Below are 17,557 nucleotides of genomic sequence, written 5' to 3'. Positions count from 1 at the left end.
TTTGTGACAAATCATCGTGTCTCCCACTTCAGTGAGCATGAAGACAAAATTACTTCTTTTGGGCCCCCTTTACCTTCTGTTTCATGTCATTGTATATTATTTATTTGTATCATGATCTTTCAATGTACTGTATAATGAATGATGCATAATAAAGGATAATAATGCCTTGTCCATCCCACTTGATTCAATGTTGTCATCAAGTCATGGCCACCACTTCTTTCATTCCTTCCTTATACTAATCTCACCCTCAAACCAAAACCGCAGTTTGCTTCACCGTCCAGGACCAAGACCATTAACCAAAACCACCCCCTAAAGCCTCGCTGAAACCCAATGGTGAATAATATTAGCATTTCTGTACCATGCTATTGCCCCTAAACGTCAAACAAAAGCTGTACACCAGTGGTGTTTACAAAACTAATTTTCTCAGTGGCTAACCCATACAGATTGCAGTGGCAGGATTTGTGCCGGACTTTACAGCAATTCCTATCATGTTTCATATATATATATATATATATATATATATATATATACAAAAGTAAAGAGAGGGCACCAAACATAGTGTAAATCTTTAACACACTTGAAAAGTGCAAAAATCTCCCAGATATATTCCAAATAGACCTGGAACTCAAACAAACATAGCAACAAATAGTGTAATACACTCCAAATCATGTGTCACAGTGTTCTCAGTAATAATCAAAAAACTTATTTCAAAAAATATTTAATATCAAAGTAGCATAAAAACAAGCAATTGCATGTACAGTTAGCACTATTGCACTTTAAATGTGTTTTAAAGATTTACACTATGTTTGGCGCTCTCCCTTTACTTTTTTTTTTACTTCAATAAATTTTTATTGGGTTTTTCAAAGTTAAATGGGGTACAGAAAAAAGAAGGGTAACAAGCACAGTTGAAGGAACAAACAAAAGGGTAACAAAAGGGGGGGAACCCCCACGCAGGGGGGGGGGAGTCACTCAATTGAAACACCGATCTTATAACAGCACGTTACTTTAAGAAGCAGAAATAAAATATACACATTGGTCTTTCTCATAATACAGCACATGGGGACATATTAGTACCTAGGTAGCTCAAATGACACACAGGCAGAACCTATTCATTAGGCTGGGGTTCTTCTATGAGGGCTGTTGGGGAGGGAGGGGGTGAAATATTTGAAGCTACTCAAGCTCTGCCGGAGCCCACTGTGACATATTCGTGCCAGCTAAACCATTTGAAAATTGGATTGGAGGCGGATGACGTATAGGGCACATCCGTTGTTTCCATTTCGAAACTATACTGGATCTTAGACACGACCTTAGCGATGCTGGGGGGAGCAGGGGACTTCAAGTTCTGAGCTATTGCTGCTCTAGCGGCTATTAGTATGTGTCCTAATACATAGCGCTTACAGCTAGGGATCACAGACTGGTATATATGTAGGAGGGCTACCTCTGGGTCAAGAGTGACAAACTCGCAGGACCTCCGAAATCAAAGCGGATATCTCGCCCCAGAACGCCTGGATCACCGGGCATGTCCAAAAGACATGATAAACATCTGCTATCTGACCACATTGACGCCAGCAGAATTTAGACTGACTTGGCCATATCTTATGAAGGCGATCCGGGGTGAGATAAAGCCGATTGAGGAGCTTAACATGCATTTCGGTATGATTGATGCATCTAGACATGCGGTGTGAGGAAATGTAGATCTTTTCCCACTGCTGGAGGGGGAGAGTCATACCAATATCTGCTTCCCAACGTGCTTGGGTTGGAGTCTTGGAGGCTGGGACCAGGGACTGGAAATAGCGGTACCAGAATGTCATTCCTCCTCTACTACCCGCCTTTGTTAATCTGTCTAGAACCTGAGCTGGTAATGTGGACAAAGCATGGGGGGTCCTGGAGGCTGCCCCCACCCAGTGTCTAATTCTCATATATTTAAACATCTCAGACTGAGGCAGATTGTATTTGTTCCTAAGCACGTCGAAGGGGAGGAAAAGGGTCTGCGCAAACATATTTGCCAGAGAGACTATCCCTCTATTTTTCCATACAGTAATATTGAGATCCGGCATGAGTTTCGACAATGCTTGGAGGGAAAGATTACGGGAAGGGAGTACAACGTCCTTGTGTGACCCAATAAATTTATCCCATACTCGTAAGGCATCCGAGATGGAGAGTAATTTACAGGCACCTGATGGATGGTCTGACCTAGGAATCCAAAGGAGATCCAGCAAGGGGAATCCTACATATAAAGCCCTCTCGATATCAACCCACGGCTTAGCTGCATGAGGTAGCGACCAATCTCGGAGGCAGCTCAAAACACAAGCATCCTGGTAAAGCGTGAAGCAGGGAAGCAGTAAGCCGCCTCTTGACTTTGGTAAAGACATACGTTTGTATGTAAAGAGGGGGCGTTTCTGCCTCCAGATATATGACATCATCAGAGTGTGGAACCTATCCATCATTCGTTTTGGTGTGATATAGGGTATGGTACGGAAGATATACATAAGTTTTGGTAGCAACATCATCTTGAAAGCCGCTATGCGCCCCAGCCAAGAAACCTCATAGTCAATCCAATTCTTAGCCAGTGAGGAGAGGTGAAGATAAATCGGGGAAAAATTAACTTCAAACACCGCAGATAAATTTGCCGGGATATGAATACCTAAATATGATAGAGAATCTTTAACCCACACAAAAGGAAATTTCTTTTGTAAGCTTGAAAAGGAAGATTGTGGTATATTAATGGGAAGGGCTTCAGATTTTGTGATGTTCAATTTATAAAATGAAGCTTCGCTAAACCGGTCTAGAATATGCTTCAAAGTTATCAACGAGGTCTCCAGGCTGGTTACAAACAGGAGGACATCATCAGCAAATAGGCATACCTTCTGTTCTATGTGGATGGATATCAATACCTGGGAAGTTATCCGCCTGCCGGATTGTGTGGGCCAGGGGTTCTATAGCCAAGACGTACATTAAAGGAGAAAGGGGGCACCCCTGCCTCGTGCCATTAGTGATGGGAAATGAAGATGATAGGAAACCGTTACTGAAGACTTTAGCGGAGGGGTCTTGATATAGGGCTAATATGGAGTGAAGAACTCTTCCCTGTATACCAAACTTGCACAAAACCTCCTTCATGTACTTCCAATGAAGTCTGTCAAAAGCCTTTTCTGCGTCTAAAGAGAGCAGAATAACTTCCTCCGAGAACCCAGAGAGGAGGTCCATGACATTTAATATGCGTCGAGTGTTATCCGAGGCCTGGCGACCTACTACAAAGCCTACCTGGTCCGGATGTATCAGTTGTGGTAAGAGGGGATTCAGACGATCAGCAAGCAATCTGGCGTATATTTTCAGGTCTGTATTGAGCAATGCTATTGGTCTATAGTTCTTACAGTCTGAGTGGTCCTTGCCCGGTTTCGGGATAGTAATAATCTGTGCTTCCAACATCTCTGTTGGGAAGCCCCCACCCTCTGAAACGCTATTATACAGGTTAGTAAGGAGAGGGGAAAGTTCGGTCCCGAAGACGCTATAGAATTGTCACTCACCGGACTGTGAGTGCCATTTCTCCTGTGTTCAGGAACCGTGGCCGTCCACCATCCTGAGGGTCTGCGCATGTGCAGCCCTTATGAAACCTTCAGTACCTGTTGCTTTTAATTGATTGGATGATCAGGCAACCCTCCCTATTTAAACCACCTGTGATCATTACCTGGTTGCCTGATCTTGGAGTCTCATTCCCCATGAGCCTCTGAAGGTGTTCCTGTGTTTTCTCGTGTATTCAGCTCCAGCTGATTCCTGTCTACTACGATTGTGGTTTCCAGACCACTTCAACTCTCCTGTGTTCATCGTGTCTGCACTCAGCTGATTCCTATCTGCTATTGCTGCCGGATTCCAGTCCGCCTCAACTCTCCTGTGTTCAGCGTGTCTGCTCTCCGCTGCCTCCGTTACTCCTGCCGGTTTCCAGACCGTCCCAACTCTCCTGTGTTCATCGTGTCTGCACTCAGCTGATTCCTATCTGCTATTGCTTCCGGATTCCAGTCCGCCTCAACTCTCCTGTGTTCAGCGTGCCTTGCCTCCGCTGCCTCCGCTACTACTGCCGAATACCAGACAGCTTCAATTCTCCCGTGTTCATCAGGTTTCCAGTTTCACTTACTACTGCTTCCTGAGTATTGCTCCGTTGATTACCGGTTACCATCTGTGCGCTGCACCAACCTGATTACCGCTTCCATCCTCCAGTGGTCTCTCCTCCTGCCGGCGTTCAGCCGTTCAGGTATCCCTGCACGTCTCATTGACAGCCTGCTCTCCTGAACCGCGGTATGCATACTTTCCATTGACTTTGCTATTGTATTGCATAGAGTCTTCCATCTACTGAAGCTATTGTTACTATTGACTTTGTTTCCTATTATCTCTATAGTGACTTTGTATACTTCAAGCAGCGCTTGTCAGTTATTATTGTGTTGTGGTTATCATCGTGGGATCAAGTTCCGTGTGCCCGTGTATCCTCAGCATTCCATTCATCTCCTCGTGCCCCTCCTCACATATATATAGCAGTGGTACAACTTGCTGTACGCAGACCACTGACTCCTGTTTCCCATTGGCACCAGTTTCAAGTATCCTCTCACATAAGCAGTGGTACAACTTGCTGTACGCAGACCACTGACTTCCCCGTTACCTACTTGCACCTGGAATCCATTCCTTCACTATAGACAGTGGTACAACTTGCTATACACAGACCACTGACTTTCACTACCTCCTCTCTACTCCTGGACATTCCTCCTCACTATAGCAGTGGTACAACTTGCTGTACGCAGACCACTGACTCTCCTCACGTTTACTTGTCCATCTGGTTCCTCGTGTACATACATCTAAGTCATTACCAGTTGCTGCTAGTCATAGACTTTCCTTGAGCATTCTCTCACCATCTGCTGATTCTCCTGTTCCGTTGTCACCCTGCTACCAGAGGACCATAGTACCAGCTATATTACTCTGGTAAGAACATCATCTGGTGATATCCTGGGCAAAGACTCCTAGTGCCCGTGACAGTAAGATCAGGCCATGACAGACCCAGGAGCGGAACCTACAGCTAAAGAGATGCTGCAGTATCTGGTTACCCGTCTTGAACAACAGGATATTCGCCAACAACAATTACTGCAATGTTGCCAGGCGTTAGCCTCCCAAAGAACGTCTGCGCAAAATATCACAGCTACTGTTGATGCTCCTGTGCCTTCCTCCATTTCCCCAGTGACATCCCAGGTGTCTAATGCTTCCACGCTACACCTGCCTACTCCTTCAAAATATGACGGAGACCCCAAAACATGCAGGGGTTTTCTAAATCAATGCTCAGTTCATTTTGAGCTTCAACCTCACAATTTCTCTACTCATCGTTCCAGAGTGGCCTATCTCATTTCCTTGTTTTCCGGACAAGCACTCGCATGGGCTTCCCCTCTGTGGAAAAGAAATGATCCATTATTACAAGATAGTGCCAAATTTATTTCCACGTTTCGAAGTGTATTTGATGAACCTGGTCGTGTTATTTCCGCTGCATCCAGCATCCTCCGTCTACGTCAGGGTTCTCGTACTGTAGCCCAGTACGTCATTCAATTTCGGATATTAGCCTCTGAACTTCAGTGGAACACTGAAGCTTTAATTGCCGCCTTCTGGCAGGGGCTTTCTGATAAAATTAAAGATGCACTGACTACTCAAGAATTACCTACTTCTCTAGAAGATTTGATTTCTCTTTGCCATCGTGTAGACATGAGATTTCGTGAAAGAGAGTGTGAAAAAACAACTTCATATAAAGCACCTCTTCGCTCAAGTCCTCAAGTTCGCCAAGTTTCATCTCCGGTGATACCTATGGAGATAGGTCGCTCCAAATTAACTTCAGAGGAGAGGGACCGAAGAGTAAAAAATAGACTTTGTATCTATTGTGCTGATTCTACTCATATGCTCAATTAATGCCCTAAAAAATTGGGAAATGCCAGGCCCTAACCAGTTCTGGAGAGGTGAAGTTAGGGTCCCTGGAGTCCTCTCAATGTTCTACGAAATTAAAAGTTTGTGCTTTTGATGTTACGGTTTCCTTTGCTACCAAATCTTTCATGTCCCAAGCACTTATTGACTCTGGAGCTGCAGGAAACTTTATTTCTAAATCCCTCGTGAATCAATGGTCCCTACCAGTGATTACTTTGAAAATACCTATTACTGTGACTGCTATCGATGGATCACGCATTATTAATGGTCTCATCACCCAGAGTACGTCTCCAGTAACCCTTCAAATTGGTGTATTACACCAGGAAGAAATTTCTTTTTTAATTCTTCCTGTTACTACCAGTGCGATTGTATTAGGCCTTCCATGGCTTCAACGTCATTCTCCCCAGATTGACTGGCACACTCCTCAAGTTACGTCTTGGGGGCCTGAATGTCATCATCGTTGCCTCTCAAGTCGTTCCTCTCAAAATACAGCAATCCTCCAGTTCACCGGGACTTCCTCCTCAGTATGCTTCTTTTGCCGATGTATTTGATAAAATTCAGTCTGAACGTCTTCCTCCTCATCGTTCGTAGGACTGTCCGATTGATCTTCAACCTGGCAAGACTCCTCCCAGGGGTCGTGTGTATCCACTTTCGTTACCTGAAACTCAAGCCACATTTGAGTACATCAAAGAGAATCTCCAGCGAGGATTTATTCGACCTTCTACCTCTCCCGCTGGAGCAGGGTTTTGCTTCAGAAAAAAGAAGGATGGGTCATTACGTCCTTGCATAGATTTCCGTGGACTTAACGCCATAACTATCAAAAATCGGTATCCCATTCCATTAATTACTGAGTTATTTGATTGTATCAAGGGAGCCCGGATCTTTACCAAGTTGGATCTTCGTGGTGCCTATAATTTAATTCGAATCAGGTCCGGTGACGAATGGAAGACAGCTTTCAACACCAGAGACGGGCATTATGAATATTTAGTAATGCCCTTCGGGTTATGTAACGCCCCCGCTGTTTTCCAGGGTTTCATTAATGAGATATTCCGGGACTTGTTATATGTTTGTGTCGTCGTCTATCTGGACGACATATTAATCTTTTCTCAGGACCTGCCTTCTCATCATCAACATGTGGCAGAGGTCCTTTCCAGACTCCGGAAAAATTCATTATTCTGCAAGTTAGAAAAATGTTCATTCGAGTTGCCCCAAATTCCATTTCTGGGATATATTGTTTCCGGAGTTGGTCTTCAGATGGATCCAGAAAAGGTGAATGCTGTATTACATTGGCCTCAGCCAACTACTCTTCTGCAATTCAGCGTTTTTTAGGTTTTGCCAATTACTATAGACGCTTCATTCAAGACTTTTCCTCGATTGCATCTCCTATTGTGGCCCTGACTCGTAAAGGGGCCAATACTAAACAATGGTCCTCTGAGGCCCTTCAAGCCTTCCAGTTTCTCAAAGAGTCCTTCTCCTCCACTCCTGTTCTTCGACAGCCTGATGTGACGCTTCCCTTCTTCCTAGAGGTAGATGCCTCTAATGTTGGTTTAGGAGCCATTCTCTCCCAAAGATCGGAGCAACAAAAATTCCATCCTTGTGCCTTTTACTCTCGGGGTCTTCTGCCTGCGAAGAAGAATTATACCATCGGGGACAAGGAGTTGCTGGCTATAAATGTAGCATTAGAGGAATGGAGATATTTGTTGGAAGGAGCTCGTCATCCTGTGACAATTTTTACTGATCATAAAAATTTGTCATATTTACAGTCTGCTCAATGTTTGAATCCTCGTCAAGCAAGATGGTCTCTTTTCTTTTCTCGTTTTGAACTAATCATAACCTTTAAACCAGCTGCTAAAAATAAAAAAGCAGACGCCCTATCTCGAGCTTTTGTGACGTCCTCAGACGTTGAAGATGGTCCTAACCACTCTATATTAGACCCCAAATGTGTTTCTCTGGCTGCTTCTTCCACTAAGGTGCTACCATTTGGGAGAACCCTTGTGCCTCTTGCTCTTAGGAAGAAAATCCTTTCGTGGTTTCACTCTTCTCGTTTTTCCGGACATTCTGGTGAACGCAAGACTTTTGAAATTCTTTCTCGAAGTTACTGGTGGCCTTCTATGAGGAGAGATGTCAAAGATTTTGTGGCTGCTTGTGAATTGTGTTCCCAGTTTAAGACTCCCCGCAGAACTCCAGCTGGTTTGCTTCAACCACTACCCATTCCTTCCAAGCCGTGGACCCATATTAGTATGGATTTTGTTACTGATCTTCCTCCTAGTAAAAAGTGCAATACTATTTGGGTAGTGGTGGATAGATTTTCGAAGATGGCACATTTCGTTCCTTTGACCGGTTTACCTTCTTCATCTACTCTGGCTGATTATTTAATCAAAGAAATCTTCCGTATTCATGGATGTCCTTCCGAGATTGTTTCAGATAGAGGAGTGCAATTCGTTTCCAGATTCTGGCGGGCCCTCTGTAAGACCTTGGCTATCCGATTATCACTCTCATCCTCCTACCATCCTCAATCAAACGGACAAACCGAAAGAGTCAATCAAGATCTTGAGACTTTTATAAGGATGTTCTCTTCAGCCAACCAAGACAACTGGGTAGATTTGCTTCCATGGGCTGAATTCGCTCAAAACAACATGTATCATGAATCATCTTCTAAAACTCCATTCTTTGTGGTTTACGGTCACCATCCGTCTTTTTTTCGGAATTTCCTGCCCTCCCTCCCACCCAAGTTCCTGCTGTAGAGACTGTTTGTCAGACCTTCAAAAATATTTGGTCTCAGGTCAAAACCTGTTTAAAGAAGACATCTGCCAGATATAAGTCTTTTGCAGATAAAAAGAGACGGGCTATTCCACCACTTAAAATCGGAGATCGTGTATGGTTATCAACCAAAAATATTAGTTTGAAGGTCCCATCTATGAAGTTCGCTCCTCGTTTTATTGGTCCATATAGGATCATTCAAGTGATAAATCCAGTTTGTTTCAAACTTCTACGACCTAAGAACCTTCGTATTTCCAATGCCTTCCATGTGTCTTTGCTCAAACCTCTTATCATCAACCGTTTCTCGGTCCCTCCTTCAGCACCTCGGCCAGTTCAAGTTCATCAAGAGGAGGACTTTGAGATTACTCACATATTGGATGCAAAAATTTCGCGAGGAGTGCTTCGTTTCCTCGTTCATTGGAAGGGCTTTGGTCCTAAAGAGCGTTCATGGATTAAAGCAGAAGATCTCAATGCTCCAGCTATTCTTAAGAAGTTTTCTTCCAAGTTTCCGGACAAACCCGGTTCCAGGTGTTCTGTGCCCACCTTTAAAAGGGGGGGTACTGTCACTCACCGGACTTTGAGTGCCATTTCTCCTGTGTTCAGGAAACGTGGCCGTCCGCCATCCTGAGGGTCTGCGCATGTGCAGCCCTTATGAAACCTTCAGTACCTGTTGCTTTTAATTGATTGGATGATCAGGCAACCCTCCCTATTTAAACCACCTGTGATCATTACCTGGTTGCCTGATCTTGGAGTCTCATTCCCCATGAGCCTCTGAAGGTGTTCCTGTGTTTCCTCGTGTATTCAGCTCCAGCTGATTCCTGTCTACTACGATTGTGGTTTCCAGACCACTTCAACTCTCCTGTGTTCATCGTGTCTGCACTCAGCTGATTCCTATCTGCTATTGCTGCCGGATTCCAGTCCGCCTCAACTCTCCTGTGTTCAGCGTGTCTGCTCTCCGCTGCCTCCGTTACTCCTGCCGGTTTCCAGACCGTCCCAACTCTCCTGTTTTCATCGTGTCTGCACTCAGCTGATTCCTATCTGCTATTGCTTCCGGATTCCAGTCCACCTTAACTCTCCTGTGTTCAGCGTGCCTTCCCTCCGCTGCCTCCGCTACTACTGCCGGATACCAGACAGCCTCAACTCTCCCGTGTTTATCAGGTTTCCAGTTTCACTTACTACTGCTTCCTGAGTATTGCTCCGTTGATTACCGGTTGCCTTCCGTGCGCTGCACCAACCTGATTACCGCTTCCATCCTCCAGTGGTCTCTCCTCCTGCCGGCGTTCAGCCTTTCAGGTATCCTTGCACGTCTCCTTGACAGCCTGCTCTCCTGAACCGCGGTATGCATATTTTCCATTGACTTTGCTATTGTATTGCATATCCGTCTGGACTGTGTTGTGTTCATCTCCGGAGTCTTCCATCTACTGAAGCTATTGTTACTATTGACTTTGTTTCCTATTACCTGGATCTCTATAGTGACTTTGTATACTTCAAGCAGAGCTTGTCAGTTATTATTGTGTTGTGGTTAGCATCGTGGGATCAAGTTCCGTGTGCCCGTGTATCCTCAGCATTCCATTCATCTCCTCGTGCCCCTCCTCACATATATATATAGCAGTGGTACAACTTGCTGTACGCAGACCACTGACTCCTGTTTCCCATTGGCACCAGTTTCAAGTATCCTCTCACATAAGCAGTGGTACAACTTGCTGTACGCAGACCACTGACTCTCCTCACGTTTACTTGTCCATCTGGTTCCTCGTGTACATACATCTAAGTCATTACCAGTTGCTGCTAGTCATAGACTTTCCTTGAGCATTCTCTCACCATCTGCTGATTTTCCTGTTCCGTTGTCACCCTGCTACCAGAGGACCATAGTACCAGCTATATTACTCTGGTAAGAGCATCATCTGGTGATATCCTGGGCAAAGACTCCTAGTGCCCGTGACAAGAATGCATTAATGAAACCATCCGGGCCAGGAGCCTTGTCTTTTGGGAGAGATTTAATGATTCCCTCAACCTTTCCCTGGGTCCAAGGAAGATTAAGCAATTGTAAGCTATCGGCGGCTAACGCGGGAAGGTCTAGGTGTTGGAGGAATGCGGAAATGGAGGCCTCAGATGGTTTAAAGACATTATCGTCATCCTGGAGGTTATACAGTTTAGAGTAGAATTTGGCGAACTGGTTAGCTATGGCCTGTGGGTTATATATCTTGTTACCTCTAGGACCGTGCAGTACTTTAATGCGATTCCTAGCTTGCTTGCCTCTTTATTTTCGGGCTAGGAGACGGCTGGCCCTATTACCCATTGTATAGAATTTTTGCCTCAATTTGAGTAAAGAGGATTTCATGCGAGATATAAAAATATTATTTAGCTGTTTCCTCACCTCATTTATTTCTCTTTGTAAGGTTTTAGATGGGCGTGTTTGGTTTTTGGAGCTCCAATCTCACTAAGTCAGACTCGAGTGTTCGTTGGCATAGGAGGAATTGCCTCTTTAAACGGTCCCCGATTTGGATAGCAATACCCCTAACAACCGCCTTCAGGGCACACCAATGTGTCGAAAGGGAAGTGTCAGCTGTGTTGTTTAACTGAATATATTGTGACAATGCCTCCGAGAGAGCAGTCCTAGCCTCTAGTGAAGTGAGTAGGTAGGCCGGCATGCGCCAAGGTCTTGGAGGAGCTCTGGCAATACATAAACTCCAGGACCACTCGATCGGGGCATGATCAGACCACATAATAGGGAGGATATTGATGGAGTCAGTATGCTGGAGTGTCCACTTATCCGACAAAATCATGTCTATTCTAGAGTAGGTGTTGTGGACCATTGAGTGAAAGGTATATTCTCGAGCACCCGGACACTGCGCGCGCCAAATATCGCAAAGGTCGTATTCGGCTAAGAGCTTACGGAAAGCAGTAGAGGGACCAAGGGTAGGGTCAGGACCGGATGACCTTTGAGGCCTGGACTTATCAACCTTCGGGTCCAAAGTCAGATTAAAGTCTCCCAGTAACACCAAGTGGCCCTTTCGGACTTTTTTTACTTCCTCGCACAAGGCCTTCAGGAAAGGAATTTGCCGGGAATTTGGCGCATATAATGAAACTATAGTTATTGGCTTGTCCTCTAGGATGCCTGTCAGGATGATGTACCTCCCTGACTTATCTTCTAGTTTTAAATGGAGTTGGAAGTGTACACGGGCGCTAAAGAGAACAGCAACTCCATTTCTTTTAAAAGGGCCATTTGCAAAGTAACCTAACGGAAATCTCGAGTCCCTCAACTGCGGTGGGGCATGGGAGGAGAAATGGGTTTCTTGGAGAGCCACAACGTCTGCTTTTTGTTTATGAAATGTGGTGAGCGCTAGGCGCCGTTTGTTAGGGGAGTTAAGACCTTTAGGGCTAGATTTACTAAGCTGCGGGTTTGAAAAAGTGGGGATGTTGCCTATAGCAACCAATCAGATTCTAGCTGTCATTTTGTAGAATGTACTAAATAAATGAAAGCTAGAATCTGATTGGTTGCTATAGGCAACATCCCCACTTTTTCAAACCCACAGCTTAGTAAATCTAGCCCTTAGTGTTTAAAGTATAGAACTTAACCATAATCTAGAGAGTCATGGTGTAGCGAAGTACTGAACGAGAGTAAGTATTGCATTAGAGATTTAGTTATGGAGTGACTGGGAAAAAGAAGGGGGGATTAAAAGGGGGGGGGAAGGGAACAGGGGGAATAGTAGTGGGATGAACTGACCTGAGGAACTGGGTCAGAGTATTTGCCACATGGGTAAGAGTGTGACAAATTATTTAACATGTGGGGGGTCGTTGGAACAAGTTCCCACCCGCGGAACACCCCCCAAAAAAAAAGAACAGCAAGAGGAATTATAAATAGCATTACAACGTTACAACAACCACTAAAAAAGATTTAGCACAACCTCAATGGGGCGCAACCGCCTCCGGGCCCCCATGGAAGCAGTCCATTTCTGACCCATCCTCTCCTCGAGAGGACCAGTCTCCCGCGAGCGGGCGGGCCACCACTGCGCCAACTGGCCCTGGGCACAAGACTAAGCTTATACCTCCATGGTTACCCCGGCGGCCACCTCCCAGACTCATTAAACTCGATAGAACATATCTCAGTCAAACAAAATTGCTGATATTACTTATGGTTATACTTATCGAATCGGGATTAGGTCCCATGAGACTTCAACATAGAAAATAGGAATGCAACTCAGTCTCTGGAAACCTGGGATCCTTCGGCCTGTGGAGGGGGCCTGGCTGCAGAAGATCCAGTCGGTATGGAGATACGCCACTCCTCCAACAGCTTGGTGCCTGCCTCCATGGAGGAGATAACATAAGTAGAGTCTTCGTAGCGAACCATCAATTTCACCAGGAAGCTCCATTTGTAGGTTATGTTGTTGGCCCTCAGAGCTGACGTGATTGATTGCAGACTTTGTCTTTGGTTAATGGTGGTACGTGAGAGGTCCTGGAAAAGCTGAAGATCTCCGAAGGATGCCTCGCTGCTGGGATCCCGAGCCGCTCTAAGGATCGAATCTTTGACGTGATAGAAGTGGACCCTGAGCAGAGTGTCTCTTGGGACATTTCCTGGAGCAGTACGTGGGCGCGGGAGGCGATGTATACGATCTATCAAAAAGTCTTTAGCATCCACCGATGGTAGAAGTCTGCTGAATAGGGAAACAGCATAGCTCTGAAGATCAGCATTTGCAATAGATTCCGGTATGCCCCTTATCTTAATGTTATTTCTGCGAGAGCGGTCCTCCAGATCTGCGACCTTTTCTCTTAGAGACAGGACTTCGCTTTGCAGGAAGTTATGCGAAGAACTAAGAGCGTTGTGTGAGGAATAGAGGTCATTATGTGAAGAGATCAGTTCCCCCATCTTCGACTCCAGATGGTCTGTTCGATCTCCCAGTTCCGTCACATCAGTTTTCAAACCGCCGATCGCTGCCTTCACCTCAGAGGTCAGGTCCGCCCTTAGTGCAGTCAGCATCTGGTGTAAGGCACGAACTGTTAGTGGTGCATCAGGGACTGTGTCAGGGCCCTGGTCAGGCAGCAAAGCGCTCAGAACGGAAGCTGCCGGCTCTGGTGTCTGTCGTGACGGAGACGAGCCTTTTGGTGTAGAAAGCGAGGTCGTTGTTGATTTCGGTTTTGGTTGAAATTTGATCGGAGGGGCCAAAGCAGTAGTAGTAGGTTTAAGCTTTTTAGGAGGCATGATTACCTAGGCACAGCTTCAGGACCTCAAGATCTGTAGATAAATTTTGCGTAAATAGAATCTCAAGAGGGTACTCCGCGGGTGGGAAGGTGCTGTAACACTTCAAAAGGCCTCCATTGGACTGCACAACCCTGTCAGGGTCACAAGGGGGGACATCTCGTCACACCTATGCTCTGTCTGCAGCCAGAGGGGAGAGATGGGCTGAGGTGGCTCTCCTATCGCCTCTATCTTTGCCAGGCACTCCTTTCTCCGGGAGATGATGGGTGTTGGCATTGCCTTTACCTCACATGATAAATAGGCCTGGGCTCCAGTAATATTATGGATCTTTCCTGGTGCCAAAGTAATCACAGGTGCTCTATCCAGCACTCAGCGCCTGCACTGTGCCCAATGCTGATATACCTTCTCCGTGGCCAGCAGGTCCCAATCCAGGCAGCTCAGCGGCGATATGTGCAGCCGCGTAGCCCCGCCCCTTCCGGAAGCCCCTCATTGGTGGGGTAGTGGGTACTCGAGGCCGAGGCTCCTGAACCGGAAGTAGGCCTCCGACTTGACTGGACCGGAACGCCGCACCTGCCCGCTTCTCCGCTCAGTGTGAGGGCAATCAGGGCATCAGTGTCCCAGCGCCAAGCAGCTCCCCAGCTCTCAAGCAGACTCACTGATGGACTTCTTCTCGTGCGCACTCCCGACCGGGCAGACACTCGATGAAGGTCAGTAGCTCTTAAGTCCCCTTCTGACAAGCGCGCCGAGTAGAGAGAGGGGAATTCTCTATTTTCTATTTGTTTTTGCCTCGAGCTAGACGGAGCTCACACAAAACGCAGCCACTGCTCATGGCGTCCAAACCACGCCCTCCTCCCTTTACTTTTGAATATCTAGATTGACATTTTGTAAACAAGTGTCCTTAAAAAAATAATCTGCCTACTACATATATGAAATTAAGTATATTTTGTATTGGTCCCCACTTTCTCACATGTTGGTGTACCACAGAGCGCCTAATTGGCTTATTTCTTTGGAGATATATATATATATATATATATATATATATATATATATATATATATATATATATATATTAGAGATGCTCGGGCTCGGTTCTCCGAGAACCAAGCCCACCGAACTTCGCAAATCCGAGTACCGAGACAAGGTGGCTTGCTACTTTCGCGCCCTTGGAAGGGAAAACGAGGCAAAACGTCATTGTTGCGTCGTTGGATCTTGCGAGTTATGGATTCTAGAAGTTCCGTCCTCTACAGCGATCCAGCGCCATTTCACAGAGAGACACAGAAGTGGTAGCACGGTTCTTGGCAGTCTCTAGGGCAGTTGAGCAGTGTCATATCCAAAACAGAGGAGGGGTGGCAGTTTTCTTAAAACTCCAGTGACATTCTACTGAGTTATAGTTCACACAGAAACAGGTGATGTTCATTTCTCCATTGCTAATTGTCATTGCTGAAATAGGGCTGTCAGTGTTCTTCAAAATCTGCAGTCACATTGTACTGTGTTATTTAGCACACACAGAAACAGGAGAGGTCCCAGTTTAGTTGCCAGTCTATGGTCTACGTGGCATTGCTCCATTGCTAATTGTCATTGCTGAAATAGAAATAATAGGGCTGTCAGTGTTCTTCAAAATCTGAAGTCACATTGTACTGTGTGGTTTAGCACACACAGAAACAGGAGAGGTCCCAGTGTTGTTGCCAGTTTACAGTCTACGTGGCATTGCTCCATTGCTAATTGTCATTGTTGAAATAGAAACAATAGGGCTGTAAGTCTTCAAAATCTGCAGTTACATTGTACTGTGTTATCAAAATGGATTCACAGCAGTACACAGAAAACCAGGAGCACCAAACAGCTGCTAGCACCAGCCATGATGATAGTAATCCCTCTAAGTCATCTGCTAAAGCCTATGTTAAAGTGCATAGTGTTTCTAAGTCACGGAAATAAAAATGTAAAAAAACACCTTTTACCTTGGTAAAGAAAAAAGACCTGTAATCCAGGCAAAGTTAACTGCAGAAAAAAATAGAATTGCCAACATGCCATTCTACACACGCAGTGGTAAGGAAAGAATTAGGCCTTCTCCTTTCTGTTTGAGTGCTAGTTTTGCAACTGTCTCTAAAGCATCTTCTTGTAAGATCATTCATGACCAAGCAAGAATTGACTCAAAAAGTGGTGCCCAAATACTTTTATGTGTAAAAGCCGAGCTGAAAGAAAACAGTAAGGCATTAGAAGAAAATGTATGTTCAGAAATTATGCAAATCCCTGAGGAGAGTCTATCCACGAGTGCTATGTGTAAGCCTGACCTTTCTTATACCGTACCCATAAAGAAGCCTCCTTTCAGCATGTCTACAGATGTGTGGATGAGCAGCCCATGTGTACAAATTGAGGATACCACTTTGGAATTGCAACAGGATGAGGGGGTTATTTGTTTAGCTGACGACGGTGCTAATGAGGATGTTGATGAGGATGATGTTTGTGTAAGTCCTGCACCAGTGGAAGCAGTTCTTGCACGTGATAAGAAGAAGGCCATTGTCATGCCTGGGCATAAAACCAAAAAATCCACCACTTATGTGTGGAATTATTTTTACACAAATCCTGACAACAGTTGTCTAGCCATTTGTAGCATTTGTAAAGCCACAGTCAGTAGAGTTAGGGACCATACCCATCTAGGAACCTCATCCATGTTACACCATTTGAAGCAAGTTCATGGCAAGCTGTTGGGAAAATCAGAAACTTATGCTAAAATAACAACAACAAGCAGTCCAGCATCAGATAGGTCACTTCTCTCAGCTAGATCCCGGCACCTGCAATCTACACCCACAACACCTTCCTCATCAGTATCCTCAGTAGCAATCGGAGTTAGTCTGCATCCAAGTTGCTAAGGCTAGATGACTCCTCCACTATCCAGGATTCCTCAGAAGCGTTGAGCGTTAGTCCCACTGCTGCTGCTGGGGGTGGATCTTCATCCCAGAAGCAGACCAAGAAGAAGACTACTAGTAGTTTAAAACAATTAACTGTTAAACAATCCTTTGCAAGAGGAAGCAAGTATGAAAGCTGTCACCCAGTTGCAAAGCGGATCACAGACGCCATGGTGACTATGCTACTATTAGATCTGTATCCCATATTCACTATTAATGCAGCTGGTTTTAGACAGTTAATGGAGTTTTTGTGTCCCCGTTACCAAATTCCATCATTGCACCATTTTACTAGTAAAGCTATTCCTCACCTCTACCAGAAAGTTCATAAAAATGTAATTATTGGGCTACAAAATGCTATTCTACGCACTGTACACTTAACCACAGATATGTGGACAAGCGGAACTGGGCAAACTAAAGATTATATGACTGTGAAAGCCCACTGGGTTTGTGATTCACCAGCAAGTACGTTACATTTTTCAGTGACAGGCTACTCTGTGTATCACCAGCTTCACCAAGAGGCATACAGCTGGCAATCTGTTACAAAAACTAAGGGATGTCATTGCAACATAGCTTGTCCCGCTTGGACTTTTCTCAGGCTATGTCATTTCTGATGACGCCAACAATATAGTTCGAGTGATACAGCTGGGTGAATTCCAGCAAGTAGGTTGTGTGTTGGAGAGCTCCTGTAAAGCCAGATTAGTACTTTCATTCGATCCAGCAAGGATGGAGGATTCTGAGGGAGGTGAGGAGGAGA

The 17,557-nt window shown here is 45.3% G+C and overlaps 1 long non-coding RNA gene across 1 annotated transcript in view; it reads left to right on the top strand.

Annotated features, from left to right (window-relative positions):
- Window positions 1–17,557, top strand: part of LOC142149706 (uncharacterized) — a 716,201-nt gene that overhangs the window by 197,388 nt on the left and 501,256 nt on the right. The window lies entirely within an intron of this gene.

This window comes from Mixophyes fleayi, chromosome 1, assembly GCF_038048845.1.
Source record: "Mixophyes fleayi isolate aMixFle1 chromosome 1, aMixFle1.hap1, whole genome shotgun sequence".
In the NCBI taxonomy this organism is placed as follows: domain Eukaryota; kingdom Metazoa; phylum Chordata; class Amphibia; order Anura; family Limnodynastidae; genus Mixophyes; species Mixophyes fleayi.
The sequence above is the reverse complement of the archived record's forward strand: the minus strand, read 5'-3'. Positions and strand labels throughout refer to the sequence as shown.